General features: G+C 40.3%; 1 protein-coding gene and 1 pseudogene across 3 annotated transcripts in view; both read right to left on the bottom strand.

Moving 5' to 3' along the window:
* The window catches only part of LOC103230569 (TNF superfamily member 4), a 278,327-nt gene that overhangs the window by 185,753 nt on the left and 76,937 nt on the right, over positions 1 to 15,637 (bottom strand). The gene's annotated exons all lie outside the window — the stretch shown is intronic.
* Positions 62 to 2,760, bottom strand: LOC103230572 (T-complex protein 1 subunit alpha pseudogene; annotated as a pseudogene).

Here is a 15,637-nt window from a genome sequence, read left to right as displayed (position 1 = left end):
CAGAAATGTTGCCATATTCTTTTTTTCAAATGTTCCAACAAGATGCATATACACTATAAGGGCTGCACACATCATGTCACTGCTACTAACAATCAACTGAGACCCATTTTTTTCTCATGAATATGTTCTTATATTTATGTGCTACTACTTACCTATGTAAATATATTTTTTTTTACAGCTTGTTGTACTTTAATGTGTAATACTTAACTCAAGGTACAAGACAATTGCATTTAACATTGTTATAAATAAGAGAGACATCAGATCAATCACTAAGGGCTCCAGAGTGAACAGCATCTTCATAACTTCCATGTTCATCATCTTTACTTTCTGGATATAATTTAATAAGATCATCAATTCGAAGAATGGTAATTGCAGCTTCTGTTGCAAATTTCAAACGCTTAACTGTAACTATGGGTGGTTCAAACACCCTTGCTTGTTTGTTGTCTCGAGGTTTATCGTTGCTCAAATCAAGACCAATCCGTTTAGATTTTTACATTCTGGGTTAACCTGAGCCACATTATGAAAAGCTCTTAATTTTGCAATCAGATCTGTGGAGTCCTGGGCAGCATTAACTGCTAGTGTATTGGGAATAACAAGAAGTGATCTTGCAAACTCTGCAATAGTAAGCTGTTCCCGAGACCCCATGCTGGTTGCATAGTTTTCAAGGTATATGGAAAGGGTTGCTTCTACAGCACCTCCTCCGGGAACCACAGATTTTGACTCCAAAACTCTCTTCACTACACAAAGTGTATCATGTAAAGAGCGCTCCATCTCATCACACATGAAATCATTTGCCCCACGTAAGATAATCAATGCAGATGTATGAGCCTTGGTGTTTTTGATTAAGATCAGCTCAATCTCACAAATTCTCTCCTGTACCACTTCTTCTGCCTGTCCCAACATTGCAGCTTCAAAAGTTTCTTCACCTTCCAAATTGGCCAGGGTTGACAGAATAGTTGCTCCAGAAGCTTTCGCAAGGCATTTAAGCTCCCTTTTCAAAACTCTTCTAACTGCCATAGCACCAGCCTCCACAAAATACTTCAGACACATATCATCAATTCCACCAGTGGTTAGAATAACATTGGCACCAGTCGCCAGGATCTTCTGAATTCTCTCCTTGGTGATATCTGATTCTCTCTGTCTAATTTGGTCCAGTTTTTCAGGGTCTGTAATGACTACCTGTACACCAAGCTTCGTTTTTGGTTTTTGCAGGCTAAAGTCAAGGCAAGCAATTTTTGCATTTACGATTCTCTTGGGCATGCCCTGGGACCCCACCACACAGTTGAGTGCATAGCCACTGATGAGCATACTCTCTGTTTGACTTCTCCCATGGGTTTTCAAAATATTAACAGAATTGACTGGATAGCGTGGCTGGCCTCTTGTGTCTGTGTATTTAATAGCAAGTACAGCATCTACTACCATGTTAGCAAAGAAATCACCATTTATTCCAATGATTTTGGAAGACATGGATGTCTTAGCAGCATTAATCAGGCAATCTCTTCCCAGTTCGTCTCTGTTAACAATTAGGTTTTCATTGATATAACACACTGCTTCCTTGCAAGCAAGTCGATAGCCACTAATAACTGATGTGGGATGAATTTTCTGTCTGACTAATTCATCTGCATTTTTTAGGAGTTCTGCGGCAATAATAACCACTGACGTAGTTCCATCTCCAACTTCTTTGTCTTGCAGATCAGCTAGCTCACAAAGAACTTTAGCTGCAGGATGTTCAACTTCCAGTAACTTCAGGATGGTTGCACCAGCGTTAGTAATGGTTACATCACCAATATCATCCACAAGCATTTTATCCAAGCCAACTGGACCTAGAGAACTTTTTACAATATTGGCAATGGAAGCTGCAGCCATAATAGGAGTCTAAATGGGGCGGACACTGTGGCTCACATCTGTAATCCCAACACTGAGATGCCGAGGCAGGAGGATAGCTTGATGCCAGGAGTTCGAGAACCCCTTGGGCAACACAGCGAAACCCATTTCATTCTGGTAGCGGATCGCTTCCCCAGCGCTGCGGTCACGGTACACGGACAAAGCCCCTCCATCTTCGCGGCAGTGATACACATCGAATTCTGCTCTCACCACGAGCAACCAGTATCGCGGCCCCTGGCGGATCACGGCAGTGGCTGCGACGGCCTGGAGCATACCCGAGCGATGCCCCAGGAGCTGCTGGGTAACACCGCCCTACCCGCTTCCCAGCTGCCCTGGCCTGAAATATAAATTTTTATTATTTCTATTCTGCTGCCTTATATCCCAATTCACAAAAATGGGTATATAGTTCAAATCTGGTTTTAGTGTAGTCATAGTGCTGAAATCAGCATTATAAATTATATAACTCAAAATAACTGGAAGCATAAATAGCAAACAGGACTCTAGTACTAATTTTTTAAATAAATCTGCATTTGCTGGGATAAGTGACTCTGTGGGTAAAATGATTTTTCCCACGCAGCTAAAAGTGGGAAGTATAAACAGGAAGTAGGACAATGAATCCTTTATCCAAACAATGAATTTTATTGGGTTCTTGATGCATTTATCTCTGGCCCTAATGATATCAATTGTTATGAAATTTTACCAACTAGTGGCAGGAGGTCATCAAAACTTTTCCAACAATCTCCAAACACCAGTGAATTGTTTTCATAACAAGGGCAAATAATGCCTTCCAGGAAGAAAGCATTATTTTAACCCTAAAGACAGAGAAAAGAAAAAACTATAAGAAATATTATTCAAAGTTGCAACCCTCTTAGCAAAAAAAATAGGTGCACGTCACACTATAGCTAAAAAGGTTAATAACAGCCACAACATTAGCGATGATGTTATATTCGGAGAAAAAGCACAGCAAGTCATTGACACAATTTCTGTAATGTTAGGGGCACCCAGCAGCAATTGTTATTACGTGAACAAGCTAGTAGAGATTTTGTGTTACGCCTATAATCCCAGCACTTTGGGAAGCTGAGGCAGGTGGATCACTTGAGCACAGGAGTTCGAGACCAGCCTGGCCAACATGGCGAAACCCCTTCTCTACTAAAAAATACAAAAATTATCCAGGCATGGTGGCACATGTTTGTAATCTCAGTTTCTTGGGAGGTTGAGGTATGAGAATTGCTTGAACCTGGGAGATGGAGGTTGCAGTCAGCCATGATGATCATGCTGCTGCACTGCAGCCTGAACAACAGAGCAAGACTCTGTCTCAGAAAAAAAAAAACAATGTATCATCAGAAGGGTAGCAAAACTTAAAGATTTGGAAAATTCTCACCTGGTCATGTAAAGAATGAAAAGGTGTATTAGGAAGAGAACACTAGGGTATGGCCAGGTCACCGTTTGATAAGAATATTAGTATAGATGGACAGAAGTCAATTGTTACTCATCAAGACAAGGCAAGAAGGACCCCAGGGTTATTTCAGAGATCTTCAAGGCTGCCACTTGCATCACAGGCCCAGAGTGTCCATAGGCCTCGAGGACCTTTAGAGCAGAACAGTGGCAAATGAGGGGCTTGTGGGACCTTGGGGCTCATGCCCAGGGCTACCTCAAGTCTCTGTTCCACACATTCTGGTGCAGTGCTCTTCAACTGCCCTAGCTGTGGCTCAAGTGGGCCCAGAGGTGGCTTAGACCACTGCTCTAGAAGGCACAAGTGGTAAACATTGGCAGTGTCTGTGCATGTCAACTCTAAAAGTGCACAGAGTGTAAGAGCTATGGAGGCACAGCTACCTCCACCTAGATTTCAAAGGATGCCTCAGAAAGCCTCAAGGCCCAGACAGAGAACAGCTACCACAGAAATCCCACAACCAAGGTAATGCCCAAATAGAGTTGTGGGGTCAGAGCCACTGCAGAGAGCCCTCATTAAGGCAATGCCTAGTAGAGCCATGGGAGTGGGGCCACAGCAGAGAGTCCCCACTAGGTCAATGTCCAGAGAGCCATGGGGTTGGGACCACTACAGAGAGCCCCCAGTGGGGTAATGCATAGTGGGATCAGGGCTGCCCCTGAGACCTGTAGAGCCATAAGCATGCAACATCAGCCTGAGAGAGCTGTAGGCATCTGACTCCAACTCCAAGAGCAGCTGTGTGGGCTGCACCCTGTGAAGTCATGGGGATGGACCTGCCTGTAGCCTTGGGAGCCCAATCCCCACCCCAGTGTGTCCAGAAGGCAGGATATGGAGTCAATGATTATTCTCAAGCCTCAAGATTTAATGTTGTTTGTCTTATGGGGTTTTGAACTTTTTGGGGGCCTATTACTCCTCCCTTCTTTCCTATTTCTTCCTTTGGGAATGGAAATGTCTGTTCTACTTGTATTTTGGAGACACCTAACTTGATTGAGTTCATGGGTTTACAGCTGGAAAGCAATTTGCCTCAGGATGAAATATACCTTGGATTCTCAGCCACGTTTGATATTGATGCTATTTAGATGAGGCTCTGGACTTTAGACTTTTGAGTTGGTGCTGGAATGAGTTAAGACATGTGGGCTATCAGGATGGAATGAAGGTATTTTGTATGTGAGAAGGACATGAATTTTGGAGAACCAGCAAAGAAATGCTGTGATTTGTATGTTTGTGTTCCCTTCAAAATTCATGTTGAAACTGAATCCCCAATGCAACAGTATTAAGAGAACGTTTAGGAGGTGATTAGGCAATGAGGGCTCTCCCATCTTGGATGGGACTAATACTTTATAAAAGGGCTGGAGGGAATGGCCAGTCTTTTCCCCATATGAGGACACAGCATTCAAGGTACCATCTTGGAAGGAGAGCAGCCCTCACCAGACACTGAACTTGCCAGCACCTTGATCTTCAACTTCCCAGCCTCCAGAACCGTAAGAAATAAATTTCTATTATTTATAAGCTACCCAGTCATAGGCATTTTGTTATAGAAGCAAAGATGCATTAAGGCAGGGGGAACATGCTAATGTTTTTGAAAGACAGGTTAAGAGATTCTTTCCTGAAATTGATAGTCAGTTGAGATCATTGCTGTGTTTTCAAATGCCTCAGTCAGCTGTATGTTCAGAGTCCTAACTAGCCTGACATTATCCCTCAGGACTAAAATATCAGTTTTTAGAGCTGAGGAGAAGATATTTTTAAATTTTTAACTGAAATATGGTAGAAAATTGTTCATTAACCATTAACTTTATTCACATATCAAGAAAAGAAACCTATTTCATATTACCGAGCATATTTTAAAGCCATAAAACACCTTATTCTCATGCTAAAAAATGATTTTCAGAATTGAATGAAAGCGAAGGATGGATTAGAAAACCATTCAGAGTCCAGTTTTTGAGAGTGATGTGCTTTAGAACTGGACATTCTGAGATTCTAATGGTTGCTTGATACTTGACAATTTACTGAATTTCTCTAAGTCTGTTTTCTCTTTTGTAAAGTGAAAAAAATAATAGCACCTTTCACATTGGCTCAAAAAAAGATTAAACAAGAGAAAACATGTAGAATTCTTGACACGTTGCCTGGCATATAGTAAGCACTCAATAAATGCTATATATAATAAATAGCTATATATTAGTTTCCCTTTCAAAAGCTGGAGATAGTATTGCTGACATCAAAACTGTGGTACACCTGTTCTGTACCAATTTCCAATTGCTTTTCTTTTTGCCTTCCAGAAAGCCTGGAAGAGAGCACCTTTTACGCATGTTATGTATGTTTGTGTCTATGCACTTTGCATGTATTTTTGACACAGTGGCCCACGCACAAGGTATAGAATTCAAACAGATTTTATACAGTAGCATTTCTGAAAGTATAGTCCAGGGCTCTTACAGGGCTCCCAAGACCCTTTCCATGGGTCCACAAGATGAAAATGTGTCCATAATAAGGCTAAGATGCTATTTGCCTTTTTCACTCTAACTCTCTCAAAATTGCACAATAATGTTCTTCAGAGGCACCATGATGTGTGATATCACAAAGGACTGGGTGCAGCAGCAAACATGAGGATCCAGCTGTCTCTCCTAATCCAGACATTAAAGAGATTTATAAAAATGTCAAACAATGTCACTCTTTTCACTAGTATTTGTTTTACAAAATATAGTTATTTTTCATGTAAAATGTTAACAAATAATGGGTTTATTATTGCTATTTTTAATGAATCCATAAATACATATTTTTCAGATTTCTGTGTTAATTTCTAATACACTATTAATAGGAATTTTATTCACATAAACAAAAATTATTGGGGCTCTTAAGAGTTAAAGAAGCCCTGAAACTAAAAAGTTTTGGAACTACTGACATATAATGAGAAATAAGTCTCTCTCCCATTCCTAACTGTCCCCTAGGCATACAGTTTCCCTCTTTAGAGGCAACCATTGTTACCAGTTTCCTGTATGTTACATGCATATATAATTATGTGCATTACGTATTTTTTCTTTTTACAAATGGTAGTGTATTATGTACACTAACTGAGAATTTTAAAATAGGAAAAACTAAAGTTATCGTCATTTAATTACACTTTCCAACTCTTCCTTTTGCTATACACTCTTGAAAACAGACTGTATGTCTTCCCTTCCAGATATTACTGAGGCACTCAGGACACCCGCATTTCTTTAGATATCTATCGGCCAATGACAGGGTAGTCTATGACTACCAGAAAATTTCATTTTCACTTTTCTTAATATCACTTTATCTTTGAGCTAATAAAATAGTTCTAAATATATTCAATATCTAAATAATTCTCTCCTCTTTCAGAGTCTGAAATCCATTCTCATTATCTCTTTTTCCTTTTTTTCTTTCTTGTTACTCCTCTGAGATCCCCCACAAATGAGATCTCCCATTTTTGCCATCTATATACAAGAGTTGCAGTGAAGGGCCTCCACATACACATATACAAAAACATACAAGCAAGCCTGACTTTATAATATAGCATGGATCAGAACAGAAATGTATAAAAGTCACCTTAGAGAATGAAGATCTTCTAGTCCAATATAACCCAAAAAGATGTATTCATTTATCCAAAGAAAGAATCTCTTTTTAATTATTTCTGGTGCACTATTCTTTATTCGTAAGCTTTCTAACTTACTGATTTGAACTTTCTAAGTTGCTGATTCTCTTTTTAGCTTCATCTAATCTACTATATAACTCTTCCTTTGAGTTTCTAGTGTCAATGACTACTATATTGTTCTAGAAGTTCTATTTGATTCTTTTTTCAAATCTACCTAGCTTTTCTGTTTGTCGAGCTTTGTTTCTCTTTTTTTTACTCCTTCATTGATATATTTATTCATTTTGAACATAGCTATTTTAAAGGCTTGAATAATCCCAATATCTGAAATTCCTAGCAGTTAATTCTGTGGATGTTTTGTAGGGCCTGGGTTAAGGGTAACTCCTTCCAGAGAGATTCTGCATTTGCTACTACCAGATATCCAAAGATTTGCATGTATGGTAATTTCTTCGTTTGGATGTTAATAGAGCATGTGGACAATACAAATATGAACCTCAAAACTATGTGAGAGTACTAGTATTCATTCATTAAGAAACACTTTTCTTCAGGTCAGTGTCCAGCCAAAAGTAGTCATTTTCTAGTTCTCCCTGTTCACTACTGTTGCTGCCTTTGTAGATCTCTATGCATTGGCATTTCAATTTCATTTCCACTGAACCTAAGGCCTTGTGAAGCCATTAAACCCCAACCATTGGAGACCTACAACCTTTTCAAGTTTTCATTTTACCCTCAAGTTTTGGCCCTGGGATTTTTCCTTTCTTTCTTATAAATTCGACTATGCATTGAAAAGGATACTTGTTGTACTTTGTCTGGCACTTCTGGGTGTTTTGCACTGGAAGAGGTGGTAATGGATAATCTAGTCCACCATATTGCATGAAACGGGAGTACTCATTATTCTTTGTTGTTCAAGTGTAGGTCACCTAAGACAAAACCAAATTTATCCTCCAAATTATTTTGTCTTCTCAAACCTAAATCACCGTATTTCTTCAACTTCATAAGCAAGTGGAAAGACAGAATACATTATCAATTGTATTATTAGCAACCTAATTTCAACATTCTTCTTCTTCTTCTTTTTTTTTTTTTTTTTTTTTTTTTAATAGAGTTCCGCTCTTGTTGCCCAGGCTGGAATGCAATGGTGCAATCTCCGCTCACTGCAATGTCTGCCTCTCAGGTTCAAGCGATTCTCCTGCCTCAGCCTCCTGAGTAGCTGGGATTACAGGTGCCTGCCACCACTCCAGGCTAATGTTTATATTTTTAGTAGAGACAGGGTTTCACCATGTTGGCCAGGCTGGTCTCAAAATCCTGACCTCAGGTGATCCTCCTGCCCCAGCCTCCCAAATTGCTGAGATTACAGGCGTGAGCCACTGCGCCCAGTCTTCAACATTCTTCTTTTATGAAAAACCTATAAATTATGAAACTGGTCATGTTTTCCTCTTGCTTAATAAAGTGTGCATCACTACAGCAGACATGTTAAAAATCCTTATTCAACATTTCTATTCTCAGCCTTCAGACAATCATGCTATCAGCGCATTCTTGCTCTGGTCCTTCCCCTATGTAGCACCCCACTTTATGGTCCACTCCTTCTCCCTCTCCATGTCCCTATGCATCCCTATCTCCAGCTTCAAATTTCTCTCTCTTTCTGTCTCTCTCTCTCTCTCTCTCTCGTGCACACTAGATTAGCTCTCTCTCTGATTATTTCCAAATGAATATATATAAATTCATCATATGTATGGCTTTCCCATTAGCATAGTCTATCTTCCTTAGAAAGCAAAAAAAAAAAAAAAAAAAAAAGTTTTTCCAATATTATTACCAAATGAATATATATAAATTCATCATATGTATGGCTTTCCCATTAGCATAGTCTATCTTCCTTAGAAAGAAAAAAAAAAAGATTTTCCAATATTGACTCAGCCCTACATTCTCAAGACTAGTTACCATCCCCCTTAAATTCCTTAGGAGGTCTTAGACTGACACTGAATCCACTGTGACCCTGTTTATACTTGGTCTTGAGCTAGTAAATCATCTTCCTCTCCTCCCACTCCCTGAGAAAGTCAGTTTTATGTCCCTCTTCCTACATTTCTGATTCCTTCTCAATCTAAATTAGTCTAACCCTGTCACTCTGCCAGCTGGACAGTCTAAACTAGCCTCTAAATGGAGGTGAGGATAACTAGCAATTACCATGAAATATATGTAGCAATCAGTGGCCCGACACTCAGAGATCTCTAACTCTGACTTATAGACCAGGGAGCCTTCAAGGACAAAACTGAGAGATTTTAGGGTGATTTTTATTACAAAAATAAAAAGCAGGACCTTGTAAACAAATACTTTATGTAAGCCAGAATGCTCAATCATAGTGACCTTTAAATTCCATAAGTTTACCCAAATGGACTTGCAAGCATTTATCTGAAAAATATCCTTAAATCTTTGGGGAATATTGGCTACAAACCCTGAGATAATACTAATTCCTGAAACTCATAATACCACTTTAGAATATGCCAGTCTGAGCAAAGGCTTATCGGAGTCAGGTGACAAATGGAGTTCTAACTCAATGTCACCTCGGAGTCAAAAGGCCTGGGCTCTACTAGCAGCTCTGTGTCTAATTTGTTAACCCTGTGGGCCCCAATTTCCTCCTCTACCAAGTGAGGGCTAATGCCTATCTCACAGAATTAGCTTAAGTATTAAATGTTTTACATAAAAATATTTCCAAATTTGAATAAATGTGAATAAACACAGTACTCTTCTTGCACAACCAAACCAAGTTTTACTATAGTCAGTTTGAAGAAAGAAACCCAGAAAACAAAAAGGGAAAAAAATGATTGTAGAGCCCTATCCCTAACCCTGTGGTAAGGTCCAAACTCCTTAACTGGGAACACAAGTTCAACTATTTGTTCCTGGGAGCTCACAGCTGGCACCTTGAGATTCTGCTACACTGTGGTGTAAAGTTCTGTAGTATAATGGATGACATTGCAAGAGCAGCATTTCTTAGAATTCATCCAAAGTTTAATTCAAACAACTCTCTGTATTACATCATTATTTTTAGGATTAGAAATAACAGATGTAAATTACAGTAGGCTGCCTGGCATTCACCAACTGGTAACTATTATTTGTATTACTAACAGCTTGAGTCCCAAGAAGCTATTCATTTATTCTTTGCTACTGAGTACATATTTACTGAGAAGTGATGCCAAAACATTTAGATAAGTCCTTTGAGGAGAATATATATCTTTCTCGAGAAACTTATTCTTGGCATTTTAAGAGGCAAAATGTCCGACTTTCTTCAGATTAGATAAACAATATTAGAAAAGACCATCTATAATCACTAAATCAGGCAATTTGGATAGAAAACAGGTTAGCAAAGTTAGGAGGAAAAGCCTTATATTTAGTATAATATTTAAAAATTACAGCTATACCATCTACAATTTCCAGCTATATATAAAACACTGGTGAATTGCCATTAAAACTCCTTAAAGAAGGGGATTTTACTCCAAATAAAATTATTGAATTGGAAGCACAAGGCCATAAATTTTGGCATATTCTGTCTCCAGACCATTTTATTTTCCTAACCCAGAGCCTAAAGGGAATGAATGTTTGGTTGGTAGGGTGGGGGACAAAAGGATACAAGAGAGAAGGGAGCACTGAAGGAATCGAGGCTAGAGTAGGGACCTATGTCTAGGCTTGGGTAGGAATGGAAGGGCTGAATAGCCAGAGACGTGGATGAGGGCACCAAGATCCTAAAATGTGTGGAAGAGGATACCCAGATGTGGGAGCAAAATACAGAAAAGAAGCTGCAAGACAAAAATTCTGCTGCAAGTTAATTCTGCCTTCGATGTGTATCCCAGAAATCTACTTCAAATTTCCTTGCTTCCTAACTCACTGCCAAAAACATGGGAGTCATTCCTGACATTTCCTCACCCTCACACAACATACTTTGTTATCTACCACATCCCTAGTTCAGGAATCCATCATCCGCCCAGCTCAGATGCCCTGCCTCACAACTGTCTCCGTGCCTCTGAACTTGCTCTTTCAGGGCCCTTTGCCATTTCCAGCCTCTGACCATCCCAAATCACAAATCTGATCCATGTACCCCCATGGTAAGGCCCAAACTCCTTAACTGGGAACACAAGTTCAACCATTTGTTCCTGGGAGCTCACAGCTGGCACCTTGAGATTCTACAAGTTCTGTAGTATAATAGATGACATTGCAAGAGCAGCATTTCTTAGAATTCATCCAAAGAAGACAAAAAATGCTATAGATTATACAGTTTTCCCATAGAATGATGATTTTAAGTAAATCATTTACAATTGAGACTATCTGTATATCCTTCCTGCAGTGGTTCACTTTCAAACGCAGTTCTTCCTGTGATCCACTACTGACACAAAATCTAGAATGTGCTATTAGCCGAGATGTGAGAAACATCTGTACTTTCAATGAACTTATGCAATCAGCATCCCACACTGCATAACTTGCCATGATTATTGTTTCTTCATAGGACATTTGGCAATATTTTCCAATATTATTTCTTGACAAAGAAAAAATGTTTTATTTAATTTCATGCCATTTTTCCTTTGAATTATTTTAGCCATTTATATCTAAATTATTTCAGCAAGAAGGATAAGCTATTTCTCCACGGTGTATAACTTTTTGTCTTTTGATATTACAAGCAAGAAATTTAAATCCAGGCACAGTGGTGCATGCCTGTAGTCCCATATGCTCAAGAAGCTGAGGTGGTAGGATCCCTTAAGACCAGGAGTTCAAGGCCAGCCTGGAAACATAGCAAAACTCCATCTTTTAAAAAAAACAAACAAAAAACTAATATCTGTCCTAAAAATATGTTCATGAGTTTGGTGAAATGTTAAGACTTGATCCTGACTTGAGGACTGCAGGACTTTAATGCTGAAATGATTGTTTCATGTTCTAAGCACCTGTTGTCAAGGGTCTTGCTAATCAAGCTGGCCTCATGCTATTCTTACTTTATATTTCCAGATACTTTATTGTGATTGTCAATTTTATGTGTTAACTTGACTGGATACAGGGTGTCCAGATATTCGGCTAAACATTATTTCTGGGTATGCCTGTGAGAGTATTTACAGATGAGATTACCATTTGAATCTGTGGACTAAGTAAAGCAGATTGTCTTCCCAAATGAGGATTGGCATCGTCCAATCTGTTGAGGGCGTGAATAAAACAAAAGGTTGAAGAACAGAGAATTCACCCCTTCCGCCTGACTGCTTGAGCTAGAACATCCATTTTCTCCTGCCCTTGGTCTGAGACTTACACTATTATTTCCCCTGCTTCTCAGGTCTTCTTCAGATGCAGACTCTATTACACCACTGGCTTTCCTGGCCTCTGAACTTACCCCTTTCAAGGTCCTTTGCCACCTCCAGGCTTTGTCCTAGGTGTGTAGCTTGCAGATAGCAGATCATGGGACTACTCACCCTCCACAATCATGTGAGCCAATTCCTCCCAATAAATCTTTTATATTTAAATAGAGATAGATAGATAGATAGATAGATAGATAGATAGATAGATAGATAATAGATAGAAGAGAGAGAGAGACAGATAAAGATGTATTCTGTTTCTCTGGAGAACCCTAATATAGATTTTGTTTGTTTCTGAGATTGGTTCTAAGGGAACAAAATGCTACAGATGAATTTTCTGAATTGGTTCCAGGATTCCGGATTGTCTCCCTAATTTGATGAGATTTGAAGATACTAATGACTATTTTCAGAAGTAAAGAGAGCACTGATAATTCATGGCATACTCTGGCAATAGAGATATACAAAATATCTGCATTGGATACTCCTAGTCAACCACTTATAAGAATCAACAAACATGGTGGCTATAATGAGGTTATATTACTCAAAATTATTATCAAAATTTTCTCTCATATATATAGAGAGAGAAAATTTTGGGAAAACTGGTGACTATAATGAGGTTGGCTGTTTACACCTAATATTGCTGACCAAAATGGTGTAAGAAAAGGATGAATTCAGGAATTCAAACTCTCAGCTTGAGCACTGCATAAATGACCTAAAGGCTTCTATGTGTGCCCTGAAGGAAGCCATTATTTCCTATAGCCAAAGAGCTGAGCCGGGCGCGGTGGCTCAAGCCTGTAATCCCGGCACTTTGGGAGGCTGAGACGGGCGGATCACGAGGTCAGGAGATCGAGACCATCCTGGCTAACACGGTGAAACCCCGTCTCTACTAAAAAATACAAAAAACTAGCCGGGCGAGGTGGCGGGCGCCTGTAGTCCCAGCTACTCGGGAGGCTGAGGCAGAAGAATGTCGTAAACCCGGGAGGCGGAGCTTGCAGTGAGCTGAGATCCGGCCACAGCACTCCAGCCTGGGCGACAGAGCGACGACTCTGTCTCAAAAAAAAAAAAAAAAAAAAAAAAAGAGCTGAGATTGCTGAAAATCAAAAACAGAATCTCATTTTGCAACTAGCTGAAATACAACACAAGTTAAACTCCTAGCCTCACAGGGTGTCTACTGTTAAAGTGAGGACATAAACTAGGAAAGTATAGGATCTTATAAATTGGGATGGGGACATGTGAGAAAACTTTGATGACACTGGAAACATTGAGTTCCTGAATTCTGGTAGTTTTCTTTGCCAGTAGAAGAGGCTCCCCCACCCCACAGCAGAACAGCCTTCCCACCCACAGAACAAGTGGCCTCCCAACAACCAGTGGTAGCACTTACCCACCCCCAGTGGGAGTGGCCTCTCCACCTCATCCAAAGGGATTAACCCTGAACTTCCTAGGAAGTTGTCATGCCCCCACCCCAGGCAACTGCCTTGCAAGACTGCTGATTCACCCCAGGACCCACACTCACCACCTCTCTTTGCTTCTATACCTATAACTAGATTTGTCCCCGCAGGCCCCGAAAGGTGAGGTACAAAGTGTGACCCAAGAGGAGGTGTGCTACACTCCAAAACAACTACTTGAGTTTTCTCATTTATACAGTCATAAATCCAGGGAACACAAGTGGAGATGCATATTAAAGGTTTGGAGCCAAGCATGGTGTCTCACACCTGTAATCCCAGCACTCTGGGAGGATCACTTGAGCCCAGGAACACGAGACCAGGCTGGGCAACAAAGTAAGACCCCGTCTCTATGAAAAACAATTTAAAAATTAGCCAGCAAGATGATGCACATCTGTGGTCCCAGCTACTCGGGAGGCTGAGGCAGGAGGATCACCTGAGCCTAGGATGTCAAGTCTGCAGTAGGCTATGTCCATGCCACGCCACTCCAGCCTGGGCAACAGAGTGAGACCCTGCCTCAATACAAAAAAAATAAGGTTTGGGCAAATGGTGGAAAGAACATAAAGTTTAATCCAATCAAGTTTATTGATTGGGCTCACTAAGCAGAAATTCTGCATTAAATGTTGAGCTCAAGGAATTAGAAAGGGCTCTACATTTTTGTTGACTGATCGGCTGAAACATGGACCAAAAGTTGGCCCACAGTGAGTGAATTTATGTATCACACCTGCATTGGTTTAATGTACAGGAAGAGATTCAATGGTTTAGGGAAATTGGAATCTTAGAGTGGATTTGTCATAAGGCCTGCTTGTTCACACTGGGAGGGTCCAGAAGATAGGCCTTTCACTAATACAGTGAGAAATAAATTTGTGAGAGGAGCCCTAGCATCTCTGAAGAGCCTTGTGATTGCTCTTCTCTGTAGGCCACACCTCACAGTGGAAGCTGTAGCCACTGAATTAAGAATTAAATGCAGTGAGAGTAATTGGATCCTGGATGGCAGGGGCCAAGCAGCAACACTTAACTGCCAAAGACAAGGCGGGTGTGGTTACCATCATGGACAGCAGAGTCACAGCAGCAAGCTGAATGGTCTGATATATAAAACCTATGGCACTGGCTGGCTGATCACGGTGTTCCTAGAAGTAAAATAGGTAGTAAACCTAGTAAATTCTTACTTGATCTGGATAAGCAGAAAAGTTCTAGGTTAAGTGAACAAAGTCTAACCTGTATCATAAAAACAGAGAGCCAAAGCCCCTCAATCAATTTCCAAACAAGATCACTTACAACCCCTTGAATGAAAGGGAGGTCAGGTCCCCTTGAAGAAGGACCCTATTCACTACTTAAAAGTTATATTAATACACCTCCCCGCCTTATACAAAGGGACCTTTGACCTTTTACCAAAGTAACTGTACACTGGGGAAAAGGAAATAATTGGACCTTTTCAGGACTACTGGACCCTGGCTCTGAACTGACACTAACTCCAGGAGACCCAAACTGTCACTGTGGCCCTCCAGTCAGAGCAGTGGATTATGAAAGTCAGGTATCAGTGGAATTTAGCTCATGTTCATCTCATAGTGGGTCCTGAACTATTTCAGTGGCCCTGAACCCATTCTGTGGCTATTTCCCCAGTTTTGGAATGCGCAATTGAAACAGATATAGTCAATAGCTGGCAGAACCTACAAACTGGTTCACTGACTTGTGAAGTGAGAGCTATCCTGGTGGGAAAGATCAAATGGAAGCCATTTGGAAAAGGCTTCCACTTTTCCTTAGGTTTACTACCTAGGAAAATAGTAAACCAAAAGCAACAATACATTCCCAGAGGAATTGCAGAGATTTGTACCACCATTAAGATACTTCAAGGATGCAGGGGTAGTGGTACCCACCGAATCCCCATTCAACTCACCTATTTGGTCTGTGAAAAGACAGATAGGTCTTGGGGAATGACATAGATTAT

The sequence above is a fragment of the Chlorocebus sabaeus genome, chromosome 25 (genome assembly GCF_047675955.1).
Source record: "Chlorocebus sabaeus isolate Y175 chromosome 25, mChlSab1.0.hap1, whole genome shotgun sequence".
In the NCBI taxonomy this organism is placed as follows: domain Eukaryota; kingdom Metazoa; phylum Chordata; class Mammalia; order Primates; family Cercopithecidae; genus Chlorocebus; species Chlorocebus sabaeus.
This window is presented reverse-complemented; position numbering and strand designations above follow the sequence as displayed.